An 18740-nucleotide genomic window follows, 5' to 3' on the forward strand; every position below is an offset into this window, starting at 1 on the left:
TCACAACACCAAGTTAAAGTCCAACCATTTATTTGATAGTGAACTCAAGCTTTCGGGGTTTGCCCCTTCGTCAGGTGAATGGAGAGTCCATTCACCTGACGAAGGGGCAAACCCCGAAAGCTTGTGAGTTCACTATCAAATAAATGGTTGGACTTTAACCTGGTGTTATGAGATTTCTTACTGTGTTTATCCCAGTCCAACGCCAGCATCCCCATATTATGAGCAAGTCAGGGTGCCTAATTCATCTAACATTTCCTGTTTAATCCTCATCAACCTTCTTTTGGCTTGGCCTTCATAGACAACATCCAAGTGCTCTGCAGAAAAGGTAATGTCAATCCCTTCCTTCTGGCAAACTGGTGCCTACAGTGTCTTATCCCCTGCTCTAGCTTCTGTGTACTTGTGACCCTTAATTTTTCGAATCTAGTGAAGAATAATCTACAATGCCTTTTTGTTAATGATTTTTTTAAGTGGACCCTGCTGCCTCTTGAAAATTTCCTTTCACACAATTATATGGACCATCTTGTATTTTTAATCAGTCATGAAGAATTTCTCTTAAGGGAAATGGATATTTTCTTCAGAACCCAATAAATCTTTCTGATAAGGTTTTAAATTTCTTTGATCTGTGAAGTTTGTAACATATCCTATGACACCATTGTGACATAAGTGTAACTTCAAGAATTTTTTTTTAAAAAAATCATGTTCTCTGCAGTTGTAAGCAGGCCTTTGTGGTTTATGTTTCTGGACTGGCTGCTAGAAGTCCTTTTATTGCTAGTTCAATGGTTTAAATGGGGTTTTGTTCATTTTTATCAGGGATCTTTTATGACTTTACATTCTGAGAGGGAAGATGGATTGACAAGTCAAAGTCAGGTGGTTCCTCCCAAAAACAAATGTAAGGTTTCATTTTCTATTTGACTGCTGGCTGCAGTTCAGTTTAGAAGGAGGCGGCCACCAAGCTGAAAAGAAGTGTTTCTCTCTCTTTCCCTGATTTTAGAAATACTGCTGTTAGCTAGAAGTAAGGTTCCTGGCCTTCCTGGAGTGGAAAATATGCTATTGGTTGGCTTGCCTAGAGTCTCCCTCTACCTGGTGTTTTGGGGAAGCTGTTCTGACTTCAAGCTGCCCTGGGTTATATCCAGTGGGCTGCTGAAATTACAAGGATGGGAAGTCAGAGTTTCAATTCTCCACTCAAAGATCTAAGTTCCAGCATCACGTGAGCATTCATATTGTATGTATAGAACCTGTGGCAAAGTTTTTGTTTATGGGATTCATTTCATTAGAACGGTGTTTAGTTGTTAAAGGGTTAAACAATGTCCTGGTTGCTATTTTCTAGTTTGTAATTGGCAAATGTTATTGCTAATTTTCTTTCTATTCATGTTAACTGTATTCTTAAATAAACTTTGTTTAATAAAACTCCCTAGTGGGTTATTTGAATCATACCTGAAGTGAACTCTCTCATGCTGACCCTAGCTAAGTTCAAAGTGCAAAACTTATAATCCAGCCAAACTTCATAACACCTCTTGGAGTTTCTGACCTGAATTATAACACCATTTAATAAAGTACAGGGAATTGTTTTTCTCCAGCCAGCTTGACCAAAGAAACAAATGAATTGTTAATACTTTGTTTGTGGGTGTTTGTTCTGTGCAAATAGGACAAACTGTTTTTTTTTCCAGATTATCTCATAGGAATCAAAAGAAACAATGGTTTAACTTGGAGACTAAATATAAAATTTCATGTTAGACTCCTTCATCAAATGAGTGGAGTCCAATCACCTGATGAATTAGCAACGCTGTGAAAGCTTGTGATTCTAAATACACCTGTTGGACTTAAGCTGGTGTTGTGAGACTTCTCAATGAGATTGTGATTGCAGTTTCTAGAAACACAAGTGATGTTGCAGTTGCATATCAACATTCTGCATTATGATTCATAATGCTTCAAACATGACTCTGAGATACACCAGTCACTCTGCCCAGAAGGACTTATTGAGAAATGTTACAGGAATGTCCATAGGGCTAGGGGAATCTGTTGGCTACTCTAGCAACATTTATTCAGCAAGCTTCTCTGTCCTGCCATAATCCATCACAATCTATTCTTTGAAACATTTGCCCTTTCTACTTCAATTCCACTTCAAACATTGGCACCCTGGTTAGTACTGTGTCAGGGACCCACATTCAATTCCCGCTTGGGTCACTGTGTGTGGAATTTTTATGTTCTTCCTGTGTCTGTGAGGGTTTCTTCCAGGTGCTCTGGTTTCCTCCCACAGGCCAAAAATGTTAGGAAGATTGGCTATGCCAAATTGCCCCTTAGTGTTAGGGGGACCAGCTAGAGTAAATGCATGGGGTTATGGAGTTCGGGCCTGGGTGGGACTGTGGTTGGTGCAGACTCAATGGGCAAAATGCCTCCTTCTACACAGTAGGATTCTATGATTCTATTCATGCAACCAGTTGTCATGTCACTGAATAGACAATAGAATAGTCAGGCTTTTGTGCAAGTTAAATTGCACGTGCATTAAATACTAGATAGGAAGTAATGGGCAAGTAATCTCATTTCGTTTCATGTTTTTCTCGATCCAAAAGATTTTGGCACCTTGTCAATTGGAGTTGAATGATTTGAATTCATCTCGAATATTTCAGAAATGGGGTTTATCTTGAATGAGGGCTCCTTTTGGTTTGTGTAAAGTTGCTAATTGATTGATTTTGCATGTAGTTGGTCTTTGCACTGTCATAATATGCCAATCCTCTGCTAATGCAGGTGGGGATGTAGCAGCTAAAGCTGTTAAATACAGAGGTAAATGTTTCTACTTCTGTTATTTGTAAAATGTCACATTATTCTTCTATTAGTAAGCATAGAATATTGATGAAAGAAATATTGATAAGAATAGAATGCATAACAGTTTAATTAATCATTTACTTAAAGAAGAAAGGTTTGTTCAAATGCTGCTATCATTTTTCCTTACTTCACTGACTGGCAACATTAGGTCAAAAGAATCAAGTATCAGTAGGGGAATATTTTGGGAACAGTGACTCAGCATCATATAGTTTAGGTTAACTATGAAAAATGATAAGGTGCAATCATAGAATCCCTACAGTGCAGATGAAGGCCAATTGGCCCATCAAGTATGCATCAGTGACAATCATCTCTAGATCCTATCCCCTTAACCACATGTATTGACCCTACTACCAATCCCCGTAACACTAAGGGACAATTAAACATGGTCAGTCAACCTAAACTACACATCACTGGACTGTGGGAGGAAACCCAAATACCCAGAGGAAACCCATGCCAACACAGGGAGAATGTGTAAACTCCACAGTCATCCGAGGCTGGAATTAAACCCAAGTTTCCAGCGCTGAGACAGCAGTGCTAACCAACGTGCCATCGTACTGCCCCAATTAGTTGGAGGACGGCCAACTTCAATGGAGTAAGAAAGTATCTGGCCCAAGCAATTTGGAATCAGCAATTGGCAGGAAAATGGTATCTAAACAACAAGCGCCCTTTAAAGAACGGATAGTCAAGATCTATTCCTGAGCGTACAAAAAAGGTGAGGCAAACAATTCCAGAGCTTTGTTGGATGACGAAAGAGGCGTTGGTAAGATGAAGCAGAAAAAGGGTTATATGACCACTGTCAGGTGGATAATGCATTTGAGAAACAGATGAAATATAGAAGATTCAGACGGTAAGTGGAAAATTAAATAACATAAATAAAGACAGTATGTGAAGAGATGGACAGTTAAAATATAAAGAAATGGCAAGATGGCAGCTGGTGACTAGTGGTGTGCATCAGGGGTCAGTGCTGGAATAACAACTTTTCACAATATACATTAACGATTTGGAGGAAGAAACTGAAGGCACTGTTCTAAGTTTGCAGATGATACAAAGATATGTAAATGGACATGTAGTATTGAGGAAGGGAGGGCTGCAGAAGGACTTTGACAGGTTAGGAGATTGGGCAAAGAACTGGCAAATGGAATACAATGTGGCAAAGTGTGAGGTTATGCACTTTGGAAGGAGGAATGGAGGCATAGACTATTTTTTAAATGGGAAAATGCTTAGGAAATCAGAAACACTAAAGGGACTTAGGAGTCATTGTTCAGGATTCTCTTAAGGTTAACGTGCAGGATCAGTCAGCAGTTAGGAAGGCAAATGCAATGTTAGCATTCATGTCGCGAGGACTAGAGTATATGCGCAGCGATGTATTTCCGAGGCTGTATAAGGCTCTGGTCAGACCCGAATTGGAATATTGTGAGCAGTTTGGGCCTCATATCTACGAAAGGATATGCTGGTCTTAAAAGGGTCCCAAGAAGGTTTACAAGAATGATCCTTGGAATGAAGAGCTTCTCATATGAGGAATGGTTGAGGACTCTAGGTCTGTACTTGAAGTTCAGGAGGATGAGGGGGGATCTTATTGAAACTTATAGGGTGGCAATGTGGCACAGTGGTTAGCATTACCTGCCTCACAGCGCCATGGACCTGGGTTCGATTCCTGGCTTAGGTCACTGTCTGTGTGGAATTTACACATTCCTCCCCTATGCCAAAGATGTGCAGGTTAGGTGGATTGGCCATGCTAAATTTCCCCTTAGTATCAGGGAGACTATCTAGGGTAAATGAATGGGGTTATGGGGATAGGGTCTGGGTGGAATTGTGGTCGGTACAAACTCGCTGGGCCAAATGCCACCTTCTGCACTGTAGGACTCTGATTCTATGATAATGTGTGGCCTGGATAGAGTGGACAGGAGAGAATGTTTCCACTAGTAGGAAAAACTAAAACCAGAGGACATAACCTCAGGCTAAAGGGACGACCCTTTAAAACAGAGATGAGGAAGAATTTCTTCAGCCAGAGAGTGGTGAATCTGTGGAACTCTGCCGCAGAAGGCTGTGGAGGCCAGGTCATTGAGTGTTGTTAAGACAGAGATAGATAGGTTCTTGATTAATAAAAGGGGATTAGGGGTTTTGAGGAAAAGGCAGGAGAATGGGGATGAGGAAAATACCAATCTTGATTGAATGGCAGAGCAGATTCAAAGAGCTGAGTGGACTAATTCTGTTCCTATGTCTTATGGAATACAAAACTCTCCTATAGATACAGAAATTCTAAAAGGGTGGTAAAAGGAGGAATGGGGCAGATTAAGGATCTAAAAAGGTATTTATGCATGGAGATGGGCATGGCTGAGATATTAAGTGAATACTTTGCATCTGTATTTATGATGAAAGAAAATATTGCCCAAGTCATATTAGAAGAAATGGTACTTGAGATGTTGGATAGGCTAAAAATTGATTTAGCAGATATTAGATAGGCTGTATGTAAAAGATGATAATTTACTTGGACCAAATGAGAAGAATCCAAAGATGGTTGGATCTCCTCACCCTGCCTGTGGAAGCAAATATGGAATAAAGACTCACATGTGCTGGCATTAACACTTCGAGGGCAGTTTTTGAGGAGGTAGTCAATCAAGTATATGCCCCTCAATCTAACACTTAGCCAGCCTCACACAGGAGGGGAAGCTGCAATCATAGGTAGGTGAAAAAGAGGACCTTTGTAGACTTTTCAAAACTGCAATATAAAAAGATGTCACTTGTAAAGCAGTTATCATGGTTGTAGCTATGGCAAATTGCAGTTGCATCCTTGAGGTTTAGGTTAAAGATGATGGAAGGAATGATTGCCTTCAGCCTCCAGTCAGTAGCTGCACAATAGCCTTGCTTTTATTGCCCAGAATTGTTGGGCACAATTAAAAGAGGAAACAGGGAGTCAGAGAGAGATGAACCTAAAGACTAGGCAGAAGATACATGCCGCCAGCCAAGAAGGGAACAGAAAGTCTGCCAGATTGCCAAAGAGGCAGAAGAACCAAATCAACAGAAATTTTGTTTGGAGGAGGAGCCAATAGATTCTGGGTCCAGAGATGGAAGGAAAGATAATCAAAATGGAGTTAAATAGGGGGCAGTGGGATCACTGTCCCCAGACTCAGTATATGAGCTGCCTTTGAAGTCTTCAAAAATCACCTTACATATTTATATGGGGCGACTGGTGCCACTGAGAAGATATGTGCTGGTAAAGGTATGACTGAGAGACAGTACACAGAGCTACTGTTGTATGTGGTCAAGTGTGACTACCCTGCCTTGTTTGGTCATTCCTGACTGCAGAAATTTAAAAGTAAACTGGAGCACAGTGAACAGACTTGTGGATTTAAAGACAAATTTACAAGATGTCCTGGAGAGATACAAGGACGCATTCACAGGGAGATTGGGTGAAATGCAAGGGCTCGAGGTAAGGTTTAGCTTAAATCAGAGACTTGTCCAAAGAACCTGAAGGCACATCCAGTGCCATACATGATTAGGCCAAAGGTAGAGGCTGAGTTGGAATGTCTGTTGAGCATAGGGATGCTGGAAACCTTCTCAACTAGCAAAGGTGCCACCTTTATGCCAGTTTTGAAGACTGATGGCACAGTGAGAATCTGTGGGGACTTTGAGGTAGCCATAAGCCCAGCACTGTGCACAGACCAGTACCCACTTCCTCTGATTGAGGACTTAATTAGTGGATTGACAGGAGAAAAGAAACTTTCAAAGATGCACTTATCTCAAGTTCATCTTCAAATGGAAGTTGCAGAAGAGTCCCAACTATCTCTGATGATCATAACTCATCAGGGGCCTTCTGTTGTAAGTGTCTTCCTTTTGATATTATGTTGGCACCAACCCTGATTATGTCTGTGATGACTTTTAACAGATGTTGATATTTGGGGGTGTTTTGAAGTAGGAAGGGGGGCTGTGCTACTGTGCTAGGATAAAGATGTGTTAATAAACTGTTCCATATTACCACTGACCTTGCGGTTTATTATTCATCTCAATATTAGATCTCAAACATTCAGTTTTTTTAAGACTGAGATCAATATCTTTAACTAGCAAAAAGCAGTTAAACAATATGGATCAAAGCAAGTAAATGGAACTGAATTACAAATTGGCATGATTAACTGAAATGGTAGGAGTGTCAAGGGCCTGAGTGGCCTTTTCCTGTTCCTAAATTTGGTCGTTGTTGTTATTCATTAGTGCTTTTTGCCAGCCCAGATCATGTATATTAGTAGTGATGAACCACTTGTAGGCATAGTGAAATCCTTGCAATTGGGCTACAGATGGTTTCAATGTTCCCCAACACAAGGGTAGCCTCAAATCAGTGCATGGCATGACCAGCTGATATAATTGATCAACAGTGAATGGTGCTATTGGGAATTCAGTACTCATGCAAGTGCATCAACAGCTCATTTAATTCTAACTGTGACTCATTATGACATGGTTCAACAGTTTGATAATCAACCTGCTAATCTTGCCAACATTTTCTCACTGAAGAAATGAAACAAACGAGGCATAATTAATTGGGTATAACATGTTGTCAGTGGACCATTATAATGGTTAAGTAAGATGAAGAGCAAAGTGATAGGTATCAAAAAGGCACTTGAGAATGAGAATGGGACAAAAAAAATCAAAGATAGAAATGATCCAAGTGATTACTAGCATTCCAGAGAAATATCCACTCAAATGACCAGGCAAATTAACCAAAAATGAAACACCATAGATAAAGGCAAAACTGACACTGAAGAAAAAGGCACGTACCAGGAACACGAACGATAAATGTGAGGATGACAAAAGGGACTATGAAGTTTTTTAGGAAATGAGTTGAGATAATATTCAGGAAGGCAAAGAAGAGCTACAGAATAGTTTATCAAGGAATATAAATTAATGGTAAGATTTTTACAGATATACAAATAACAGAAGGAGAATCAGGATAGGGTCACAAGATAAACAAGTCATGGCAGCAAAATAGAAGAAACATTGAATTATTATTTTACCTGACTTTGTCAGGAAAACTAACTGGAAAGCATCACATCCCAAGAGATTAAAAATATGAGATTTAAGATAAACAAATCAAACTTAGAAAGTACTAGACCCAATTTTAGATGGATTTTATCCATGCAGCAGAAGTTAGGGAAGTGATAGACGAGGTACTGTTAAACACATGAAAATTTATTAGTAAAAATAAAAATACCAGTGGCAGATTGGTGAATAGCAAATATTAAAACTAATTTTAAAAAGGCAATACAGTATTTCAAACCATGAACCATTTAGCCACAGTGGTTGAAAAAATAACCTTTAACTAAAAATACAATATTGAAACATCTGGAAATATGAAATATTAATAAAAAAGATTTCAAAAGGGAAATTCATTTAAAAATTAGACAAAAATAATAGTGAGTAGATGTAATATATTTGGATTTTCACAAGGCATTCAGTAAGATACCACATTATAGACTTTATGCATAAAGTTGAAAAGTAGAGTCAGGAAAAACAAGATAGTACAGTTTGTTTGTAAAAAAGTGGGGATCATAAACAGAATGTAAAAATAGGAGAGAGTTAGAATTTTGTGCAGAGATTTAAGGAACTGCTATTTCTTTGTCTCCCATGCTTTTAACATAAGCTTATATTGACAAAGAAAACTGTGTCTGGATAATATGCGTCTAGCATATGGGAGTTTTGTGGATAGCACAATTGTTCCCCAGATTTTTTAGCAGATGTCTGTCTTGAACCACTCTTATTCGTATTAATTGAACTGGAGTTTAAGTGAGAAGTAATAAAGGAAGGGGAAGGCATATCTGAATAATATCCTGCAGACATCTTGCAAATAATTGAGAGATGCAGGCTCTGAACAGGGTTGATGTAATGATAGTGTAAAGGGTAAAGAGAACGCAGGTGAGAAAGAGCACAAGGATCCGCAAACTGCTCCTATTTAACAGGTGCACTTTGTTCCTGCAACCTGTGAGGATAAAGATAAAAGCTGCCAGAGGCTAACCAAAGAAATACCAGTTCCTTAAATTTCTGCACAAAATTCTAACTCTCTCCTATTTTTACATTCTGTTTATGATCCACTCTTTTTTACAAACAAACTGCACTATCTTGTTTTTCCTGACTCTACTTTTCAACTTTATGCATAAAGTCTATAACGTGGTATCTTATTGAATGCCTTGTGAAAATCCAAATATATTACATCTACTCATTGGAGCTAAGGAGAAATAACTTGCAGTGCTTTGGGGGAAAAGTGGGCAAATGGGATTAGTGTGTTTCTCTTCAGAGCCAGCATGAATTAAGTTATATAGACTCCTCCTGTAAAGGAAAGCAAAATTCTGCAGATGCTGGAATCTGAAACAAAAACAGAAAATGATGGAAAATCTCAGGTCTGACAGCATCTGTGGGGAGAGAATAGAGCCAATGTTTCAAGTTTAGATGAGTCAGCTCTAACGAAGGGTAGTCTAGACCTGAAACATTGGCTTGAAAAACAACTCCTATGCTGTAACCGTGCTTTGATTCTATTCTATGTTAAATACCTCTGACACATGTTCAGAATTTGATTGGTTCTGATTTTGGTTCTCAGAAAATGAGACATTGTTGGATCAAATATCTGCTGTCTTGAAAAGATCCTGGGGACAATTAATGGAACACATGAGACATTCACAGTGATGCAAAAAAAAAGGAAAATCAATGATTGTCAGATTTCAAGTTAGTCTAGAAAGCAGATGCAAGAGTCAGTACAACAGAAGGGTTAAAGACTGGCAGAATAAAAGTACTTTTGCAGACTTGGCACAATGGGAACAAGAATAATAGCTGAATAGATCTCATGCCTTGGGCAGCAGCAAAGTATCTGACTGATAATGAGGAGGTTTTGAGAATGACAAGTTAATTGATATGTCTGAAAACATAGACATCATGGTCATGAGTACCACAGTTCAAAGTTCTTTTGGCAGTGGACTCAGTAAAAGCAATCATGTGGCTATTGATAAAATACCACATAAAATTTTAGATGATCAGCCAGGCTGCAAGTTGACAATCGCCCTGCTGTGGGTGATTCAGGCAAATAATTCACTCTGGATGACCAGAGGATTTAACCCCTATCAGTTTTAGAAGGTGCTGTAATTAGTTCAATCTTTTACTTCACATTTGAATTATTTATTTAATTCAGGAGATTTAGCTTACTATGAAAGTGAGAGTCAGAGTCATCAGGAATAGAAAGGACCTGATAATGTAAAACGTCATCATGACAAGCCAGTACTTATCAGATGTGGAAATTAAACCATCATTAATTTTTCATGATTAATCAGAATTAATTACAAAATCTTTGACAGAGCAGCCAGAAAAGCTAAACAAAGCATTTTGTCTCTCAAATGCTTGTGTTTTGTGATGAATTCCTGTGGAACAGAATGCAGTAGGTCAAGGTCTATTTAGTGGTAGTGGAAGTGATTATGACACACAGGAGAGAGTTATCACATCAAAGAACAATTATCCAGACTGGGTTCTCAACTAACACAAGATACTTTGACAAGGTACCACATGGTAGGTTGTTGCATAAGGTTAAATCTCACAGGATCCAGGGTGAGGTATCTAAATGGATACAAAATTGGCTTCTTGACAGAGGCTAGGGGATGGTTGTAGATAATTGTTTTTCAACTAGAGGCCTATGACCAGTGGTGTACCTCAGGGATCAGTGCTGGGTCCACTGTTATTTGTCATTTATATTAATGATTTGAATGACAATATAGGAGGCATGGTAAGAAGTTTGCAGATGACACTAAGATTGGTGGCATAGTGGACAGTGAAGAAAGTTATCCCAAATTGCAATGGGATCTTAATCAATTGGGCAGTGGGCTGACAAGTAGCAGATGGAGTTTAATTTAGACAAATGCGAGGTGATGTATTTACATTAATGAGTGTCACCTCATAAGAAGGATGTAGAAGCATTGAGAGAGTGCAGAGGAAGTTTACCAGGATACTGCCTGGTTTGGAGGGTAGATCTTATGAGGAAAGGTTGAGGGAGCTGGGGCTTTTCTCTTTGGAGCAGAGGAGAATGAGAGGCAACTTAATAGGAGGTTTATAAGATGATATGAGGGATTGATGGAGTGGACATGCAGAGACTATTTCCTTGAGTGGATGTAGCTGTTACTAGGGGACATAACTATAAGGTTCATGGTGGGAGATATAGGAGGGATGTCCGAGGTAGATTCTTTACTCAGTGGTTGGGGTGTGGAATAGACTGCCTGGTGTGATAGTGGAGTCAGACACTTTAGGAACTTTCAAGCGGTTATTAGAGAGGCACATGGAGCACTCCAGAATTATAGGGAGGGGATAGCTTGATCTTGGGATTGGACATAGCTCAGCACGACATTCTATGAACCAGGGCAGGACTTTGTTAATGGTAGGGCACTGGGGAGACTTACAGAACAAAGATCTAGAGGTACATTTTCATAGCTTCTTGAAAATGGAGTCACGGGTGGACAGAGTGGTGAAGAAGGCATTCAGCATGCTTGGTTTCATCAGTCAGAACACCATGTGGAGTTGGAATGTTTTGTTGAAGTTGTACAAGATATTGGTAAGGCCACACTTGGATTACTGTGCAATTCTAGTCACCCTATTATAGAAAGGATATTATTAAACTAGAAAGAGTGCAGAAGCGATTTACTAGGATGCTATTGGGACTTGATGGATTGAGTTATAAAGGAGAGGCTGGATAGACTGAGACTTTTTCCTCTGGAGCGTAGGAGGCTGAGAGGTGATCTTATAGAGGTCTATGAAATAATGAGGGGCACAGAGCATATAGATGGTCAATTTCTTTGCCCAAAGATAAGGGAGTCTAAAACTAGAGAGCATAGGTTTAAGGTGAGAGGGGAGAGAGATACAAAAGTGTCCAGACTGGCAATTTTTTCACACTGAGGGTGGTGAGTGTCTAGAACAAACTGCTAAAGGTGGTAGTAGAGGCGGATAAAATTTTGTCTTTTAAAAAGCATTTAGATAGTCACATGGGTACGATGGGTATAAAGGGATATGGGCCAAATGCAGGCAATTGGGATTAACTTAAGGTTTAAAAAGGGCAGCATGTAAAAGTTGGGCCAAAGGGCTTTTTTCCATGCCGTAAACCTTTAGTCAGTCAAAGCGGCTGACTAAATAGGAGGAATATGACAACTGTGGGACTTGCACAAAATACTACTGCATATTTAAGCATTGGTTGGATGTTCAGCTTAAAAGCTAAGAAACAAGGACCTTAGACAGGCAGATTTGGGTGAAAAAAAAAGTGAAAAGTAAGAAAGTGCAGTAGAAGTCATGATAATGACTCCAGGAATAATTCTTGCCGAATAAAATACTTAAAGTCACCAAAGTCCCATAGGCTGCTCTCTCTCCTTTGATTGGGAGAGCTGACCTGTGGTGATTTTAACCTGAGGATTACCACACCTCGGAGAAGGAGCAAGGTTGAGAAGGCAGGCCTTCATGAATAATCTCAGCAAGTGTGGGAATTGCATGTTGCCATTGCTCTACATCATGATCCAGCTGTACAGCCAACTGATCTAACCCTCTGATAAAAAAATTCAGATTGGAGAGAGGACCTCTGATAATTCAAGGGGAACCTCTTGTAGTTATAGTTCTGACAGACATAAAAGCTTGAAATAGAAGTCATAGCTTGATTAGATTGGACAATGAAATCAGTGCCATAGAACATTTGTACAAAAAAAAACAAAGCATAAATCTTTATAATCTGAAGTGCCAGTGATTGCTAATAAAATGGAGGATAAACTGATGAGACACATCCTGAACCACCAGAAAAAGGAACAACCAGCTTTGTTGTGTAGATAGATCCATATGGAAAAAGTCTTGCAAATGTGGCTTAGGCTAAAGCAAGATCAATGCCCCAGTTTAAATACTGACTGGATAATACAGGTGTTAAAGTAAGATAGATGCCTACCACTGGACAAATAACCTTAAAAATATTTTTGGTTCTTTGTCACCAATTCATAACAAATGCCCCATTTCTCCAGGGCATTCTTTTAATGAAAAAAAAAGTGTTTTTGAAATGCCTAAAGGGTAGGCATTTCAAAAGGTAACAGTTGGGTGGCACAATAGTTAGCACTGCTGTCACAGCACCAGGAACCTGGGTTTGACTCCCAGCTCGGTCGCTATCTGCACATTCTCCTTTACTAGGGAGCATAGGTTTAAAGTGCGAGGGGCAAGGTTTAAAGGAGATGTATGAGGCAGATTTTTTTTTAAAAATACAGAGCATAGTGGGTGCCTGGAACTTGTTGCCGGGAGAGGTAGTGGAAGCGGATACGATAATAACTTTTAAGGGGCATCTTGACAAGTACATGAATAGGATGGGAATTGAAGGATATGGTCCCCAGAAGGATAGGGGGCTTTAGTTAAGTCAGGCAGCATGGTCAGTGCAGGCTTGGAGGGCCGAAGGGCCTGTTCCTGTGCTGTAATTTTCTTTGTTCTTTGCCTGCGTGGGTTTCCTCTGGTGCTCTGGATTCCCATGGTCCAAAAGACATGCTGGCTATGTGCATTGGCCATGCAAAATTCTCCCTCAGTGTATGAGGAGGGGATTTTCATTAGCTTCACTGAAGTGTTAATATAAGCCTACTTGTGGCACTAATAAACAAACTTTTAAAACGTTAAAGTAAATGGCCTGAACGATGCTTCTAGGATATAGCATTTTTTGGTGAAATTTGTTTTTCTGGAAATAGCTTGTTTAAAACTAAAAGCAGGTCCTGCAATGTTTTAATTGTCCTACCTCTCACAAAGGGTGCTTTATGTTAGAAAGGTGTCCAAGGATCCTATACAATGGGACACCTTACCTAACCTTGGCTATCTAAATAAATCCACCCAGTTCAGACCTGACGAAGGGTCATCTAGATTCAACGTGGGCTCCATTTTCTCCCTACAGATGCTGGTAGACCTACTGAGATTTTCCACATTTTCTGTTTTTGTTTCAGAGCTCCTGTTATCTGGTGCAATTTTCACACTCCTGGCCATCCAGAATCCCACTTCCATGGAGGCAATTTGGATTTAAATAACCAGCAATCTCTGAATCATGCATATGCAAATTCAGCCCCCACCCTTGTGAAAATTAAACATGCTATGTTCAGGGACAGTAGATTTTTGCCACGTTGGAGAGACTCTCCATTGTAATAAAAATCTGGGCCTAAGGACTTATGATTCCATTGAGACTGATTCATGGAAACATAAGAAATAAGAGCAGGAGGAGATAATTTGGCCCTTCGAGCCTGTTCTACCATTCATTACAATCATGGCCAATCATCCAACTCAACAGCCTAATCCTGCATTTTCCCCATAACTTCTGGGCCCATTTGCCCCAAGTGCTATATCTAGCTGCCTCTTGAATACATTCAACATTTTGGCATCAACTACTTCCTGTGGTAACAAATTCCACAGCTCACCACTCTTTGGGTGAAGAAACGTCTCCTCACCTCTGTTCCAAACGGTCTACCCTGAATCCTCAGACTGATTCCTCATTCTGAACCCTCTGACCATCGGGAATAGCTTCCTTGCATCGACCCTGTCTCGTCTTGTTAGACTTATATAAGAATCCCCTTCATTCGTCTGAATTCCAGTGAAAACAATCCAAATCTAGTCAATCAGTCCCACCATCCCTGGAATCAGCCTGGCAAAAACTTTGCTGCACTCCCTCAAGAACAAGAACATCTTTCCTCAGAAAAGGAAACCAAAACTGCACACAATACTTTAGGTGTGGCCTCACCAAGGCCCTGTATATTAGCAACAACGCATCCCATCTCCTTACTTGCAATCTCTCGCAATGAAGGTCAACATACCGTTTGCCTTCTTTACCGCCTGCTGCACCTATATGCTTAGCTTCAGTGACTGGGGTACAAGGACATCCCAGTGTACAGCCCCCCACCCCTCTCAATTTACAGCAATTCAGGTAATAATCTGCCTTTTTTTGCTTCTAAAGTGAATAACCTCACATTTATCCAAATTGTACTGATTCTGCCATTGATTTGCCCACTCACCCAACTGTCCAGATTACTCTGAAGGATCTCTGCATCCTCGTCACAGCTCACCCTTCCATCCAACTTGGTTTCATCTGCAAACTTTGAGATGTTACATTTTGTTCCCTCATCCAAATCATTAATATATTCAGTGGAACCCCGATTTTACGTGCCCAAATTTAGCACGACTTCAGATATGACGGATAGACCTTTTTTTGTTCTTTCCGGCTTAGTGATTTAATGCGATCCTGATTTAGCATGACCCCGATAACATTTGAGATAACATTTTATGGACCTCAACCATCACGTTACAATGGGGCTGCACTGTATTGTGAACAACTGCGAGCCCAGTGCAGATCCCTGTGGCACCCCACTAGTTGCTACCTGCCAATTTGAAAAGCACCCTTAATTCTTACTTTGTTTCCTCTTTGCCAACCAGTTTTCTATCCATCTCAATACTTCCCCCAATTCCATGTGCTTTAATCTTGCACGATAATATCTTATGCAGGACTTTGTCAAATGTTTTCTGAAAGTCCAAATTTACTACAATCGACAGGCTCCCTCTTGTCAACTCTACTAGTTACATCTTCAAAGAATTCCAACAGATTTGTCAAGCATGATTTCCCCTTCATAAATCCATGCTGATTCTGCCACTGCTTTCTAAATGCCCTGCTATAAAGACCTTGTAATAGATTCAAGAATTTTCACCACTACCTAAGTTAAGTTTACTGATAATTCGCTGCTCTCTCTCTCTCTCTCTCTATCTCCCTTTTTGAATATTGGAGTGACATTAGCTACCCCCAATCTGCAGGGACTCTTCCAGAGTCTATGGAATCTTGGAAGATGACACCAATGTATCCACTATTTCTAGAGCCATTTCCTTAAGTACTCTGGGATGTAGGCCATCAGGCCCTCGGGATTTATTCACGTTCGATGCCATCAATTTTCCCAGCACCATTTTTCTATTAATATTGATCTCCCTCAGTTCTTTCCTCTCACTAAATCTTGCATTTTCCAACATTTCTGGGGGATATCTGATTGTCCTCTTTTGTGAAGACAGAACCAAAGTATTTATTCAGTTGCTCAGCCATTTATTTGTGCCCAATTATACATTTCCCATTTCTGTCAGTAGGGGACCTAATTTGTTTTCACCAATCTCTTTCTTTTTATGTCTGTGGAAACGCTTACTGTCAGTCTATGTTCCCTGCTAGCTTACTTTTGTACAATGTTTTCCCCTTCTTAATCAATCCCCTGTTTGCTGAATTCTAAACTGCTCCCAATCTTCAGACCTGTTATTTTTCCTTGGCCAATCTATATGCTTCTTCCTTGGATTGGACACTAATTTCCTTTGTAAGCCATGGATTGGCCCACTTACCCATTTGGCTTTTGCGCCAGACAGGAATGAACAGTTCCCCCATGAGTTTGCTATTGCCTATCCATGGTCATCCCTTTAGGTAACTCTCCTTAATCCATCAAGGCCAATTCATGCCTCATATCCTCAGTTTTCTTTTTCAAACTCAGCTCCCTCATCTTTGAATCAACTATTTCACTCTCCATCTTGATAATAAATTCTATTATCTTACGATTGCTCATTCACAAGGCGTCTCATACAGCTAGATTGACAATGATTCACTTTTTATTACACAGTATGCAGTCTAAAATAGCCTGCTCTCTAGTTGATTCCTCCACATATTGGTCAAGAAAACCATCCTATATATAGTCCAGGAATTCTTCTTCTGTGGCATTGTGACTAATTTGATTTGCCCAATATATGTGCAGATTAAAATCACCCATGATTGCTGATATCCTCTTATCACATGCACCTCTAACTTTGTGTTTAATGCCATTCCCAAAATCATCACTGCATATATGACACCCAAAAAAGTTTCTTGCCCCTTAGTATTTCTCAACTCTACTCAGACTCCATAGTCAGAGCTAATATCCTTTCTCACTATTGTCATTTTCCTCTGTTAACCAACAGTGGCACTCCACCACCTTTTCCTTTATGCCTGACCTTTTAATAATTTGGAAAAATTATTGGATAAGATTTCAGTTTTTAACTTTTACTGTAAAAAAACCTGAAATCAATACAACTCAAACCTTAAAGATACACCTCGCATAATTACAAGCGCTCACATTACTTCCTGCACAACTGTGGGACCAGATGTAATCTCACTTTCCAACTGGGCAACTACAAGACATTGTGGGCCACTAGCAGCAGCAGAATTGCACAAACCCATAATCTGTAACCAGTGACCCAGTGTGAAGTTGTCCACCAGTACAAAAAACAGAATGGCAGAGTATGTTCAAATAGTGATGGATTGAGAAGTGCTGAGATTAAAAGGGACCTGGGTGTCCTCGTACATCAGTCACTGAGAACAAATATGTGGGTACAGAAGCAGTTTGAAGGCAAATAGTATGTGGGCCTTCGTTGCAAGAGGATTTGAGTACAGGAGTAAGAATGCCTTCCTGTAGCTGTACAGAGCTCATGAGACCACACCTGGAATATTGTGTGCCATTTTGGTCTCCTTACCTGAAAAAGGATACACTTGCCATTGGAGAAGTGTAGCAAAGGTTCTCCAGATTGATTCCTGTGGTTGTTGAACGATGACAGGTAGGTCAAATAGCCTGTATTCGCTGGAGTTTAGATGAATAGGAGGGAATCTCATATAGAAATCTGACTGGGCAAGACAGATTGGATGCAGGGATGATTTTTGCTTTGGCTGGCAGTGTGTAGAGCTCTCTCCATGTAATCCCAGACAATTTCCATGACCAATCCATTTATCCCTCACATCTTTTGACACTAAAGGACAATTTAGCACAGTCAATCCACCTAATACTGTGGGAGCAAACCAGAGCACTTGGAAGAAATCCATGCAAACACAGAAGAGCATGCAAACTGTGCACTATGCTGCCCATTTCAGACTGAGACAAGGAGAAACTTTTTTACTTAGTGTAGTGAACTTGTGGAATTTTCTACCACAGAAGGCTACAGAGGGTAAGTCAAAAGGAGGAAATAGACATATTTCACCATACAAAAATGTCAGGGGGGTATCGGGAGATAATGGGAATATGGCATTGAGATAGAGGATCAGCCATGATCATGTTGAATGGTGGAGCAGGCTTGAGCCTACAAATAATGTACTCCTGCTCCTATTTTCTATGTTTCTATTGCCACTTTTCCACAGTTATTTTCAGAATGTCTTTTCCATTCTTTGTGGTTACTGTTGAGTACAAATATAGAAAAAGGCAAACAAGTCTTGTGTGTTGCTAACCACATGCCCAATAACTCAAAATAATATTTTGGTTAATAGGCATCAGTTGCATCAGAAAGTCAGCATATGTTGAGGCATAATTATTAGAATTTAAAATTAATTTGAATTTTTTACATTTTTTATTCATGATAGGAATGTTGCTGGCACAATATTTATAGCTATCGAGAAGGTGGAGTTCTTGAACAATTGCAAACCATGTGATGCAAGTACATCTGCAATGCTGTTAAGAAAGAAAATGTCACAAGATTGTGTCACACAAAAGCAACGTACAAACATACATTCATATACCACTCTTAAAACATCCCAAGGCACTTCATGGGAACATTACAAAGCAAAATTAGAACTAAGCTATATAAGGCAATGTCAAGGCTGTAGCTTGGTCCAGGAAGTAGGTTTTAAGGTGTGACTTGAAGAAAGATAGAGAGGTGGTGAAGTTTAGGGAGGGAATTTCAGAGCTTAGCACATTAGCAGCTGAAGATGCAACCAGTAGTGGTGGAGCAATTAAAATTTTGGATGTTCAAAATGCCAGAGTTAAATGACCATGAATATTTCAGAAAAGCAATCTAAATAATAGAAATATCTATCAATTCACCTAAAAGAACTGAATCCATTTCATCCAAAGAATTGAATTCATTTCAACACCAGATGA

At 39.8% G+C, this 18740-nt stretch overlaps 1 protein-coding gene across 22 annotated transcripts in view; it reads left to right on the forward strand.

The window, feature by feature from the left end:
• Positions 1–18740, forward strand: part of elna (elastin a) — a 324471-nt gene that overhangs the window by 93348 nt on the left and 212383 nt on the right. The window lies entirely within an intron of this gene.

Source organism: Carcharhinus amblyrhynchos, chromosome 23 (assembly GCF_965287045.1).
Source record: "Carcharhinus amblyrhynchos chromosome 23, sCarAmb.v2.hapA, whole genome shotgun sequence".
Classification (NCBI taxonomy): domain Eukaryota; kingdom Metazoa; phylum Chordata; class Chondrichthyes; order Carcharhiniformes; family Carcharhinidae; genus Carcharhinus; species Carcharhinus amblyrhynchos.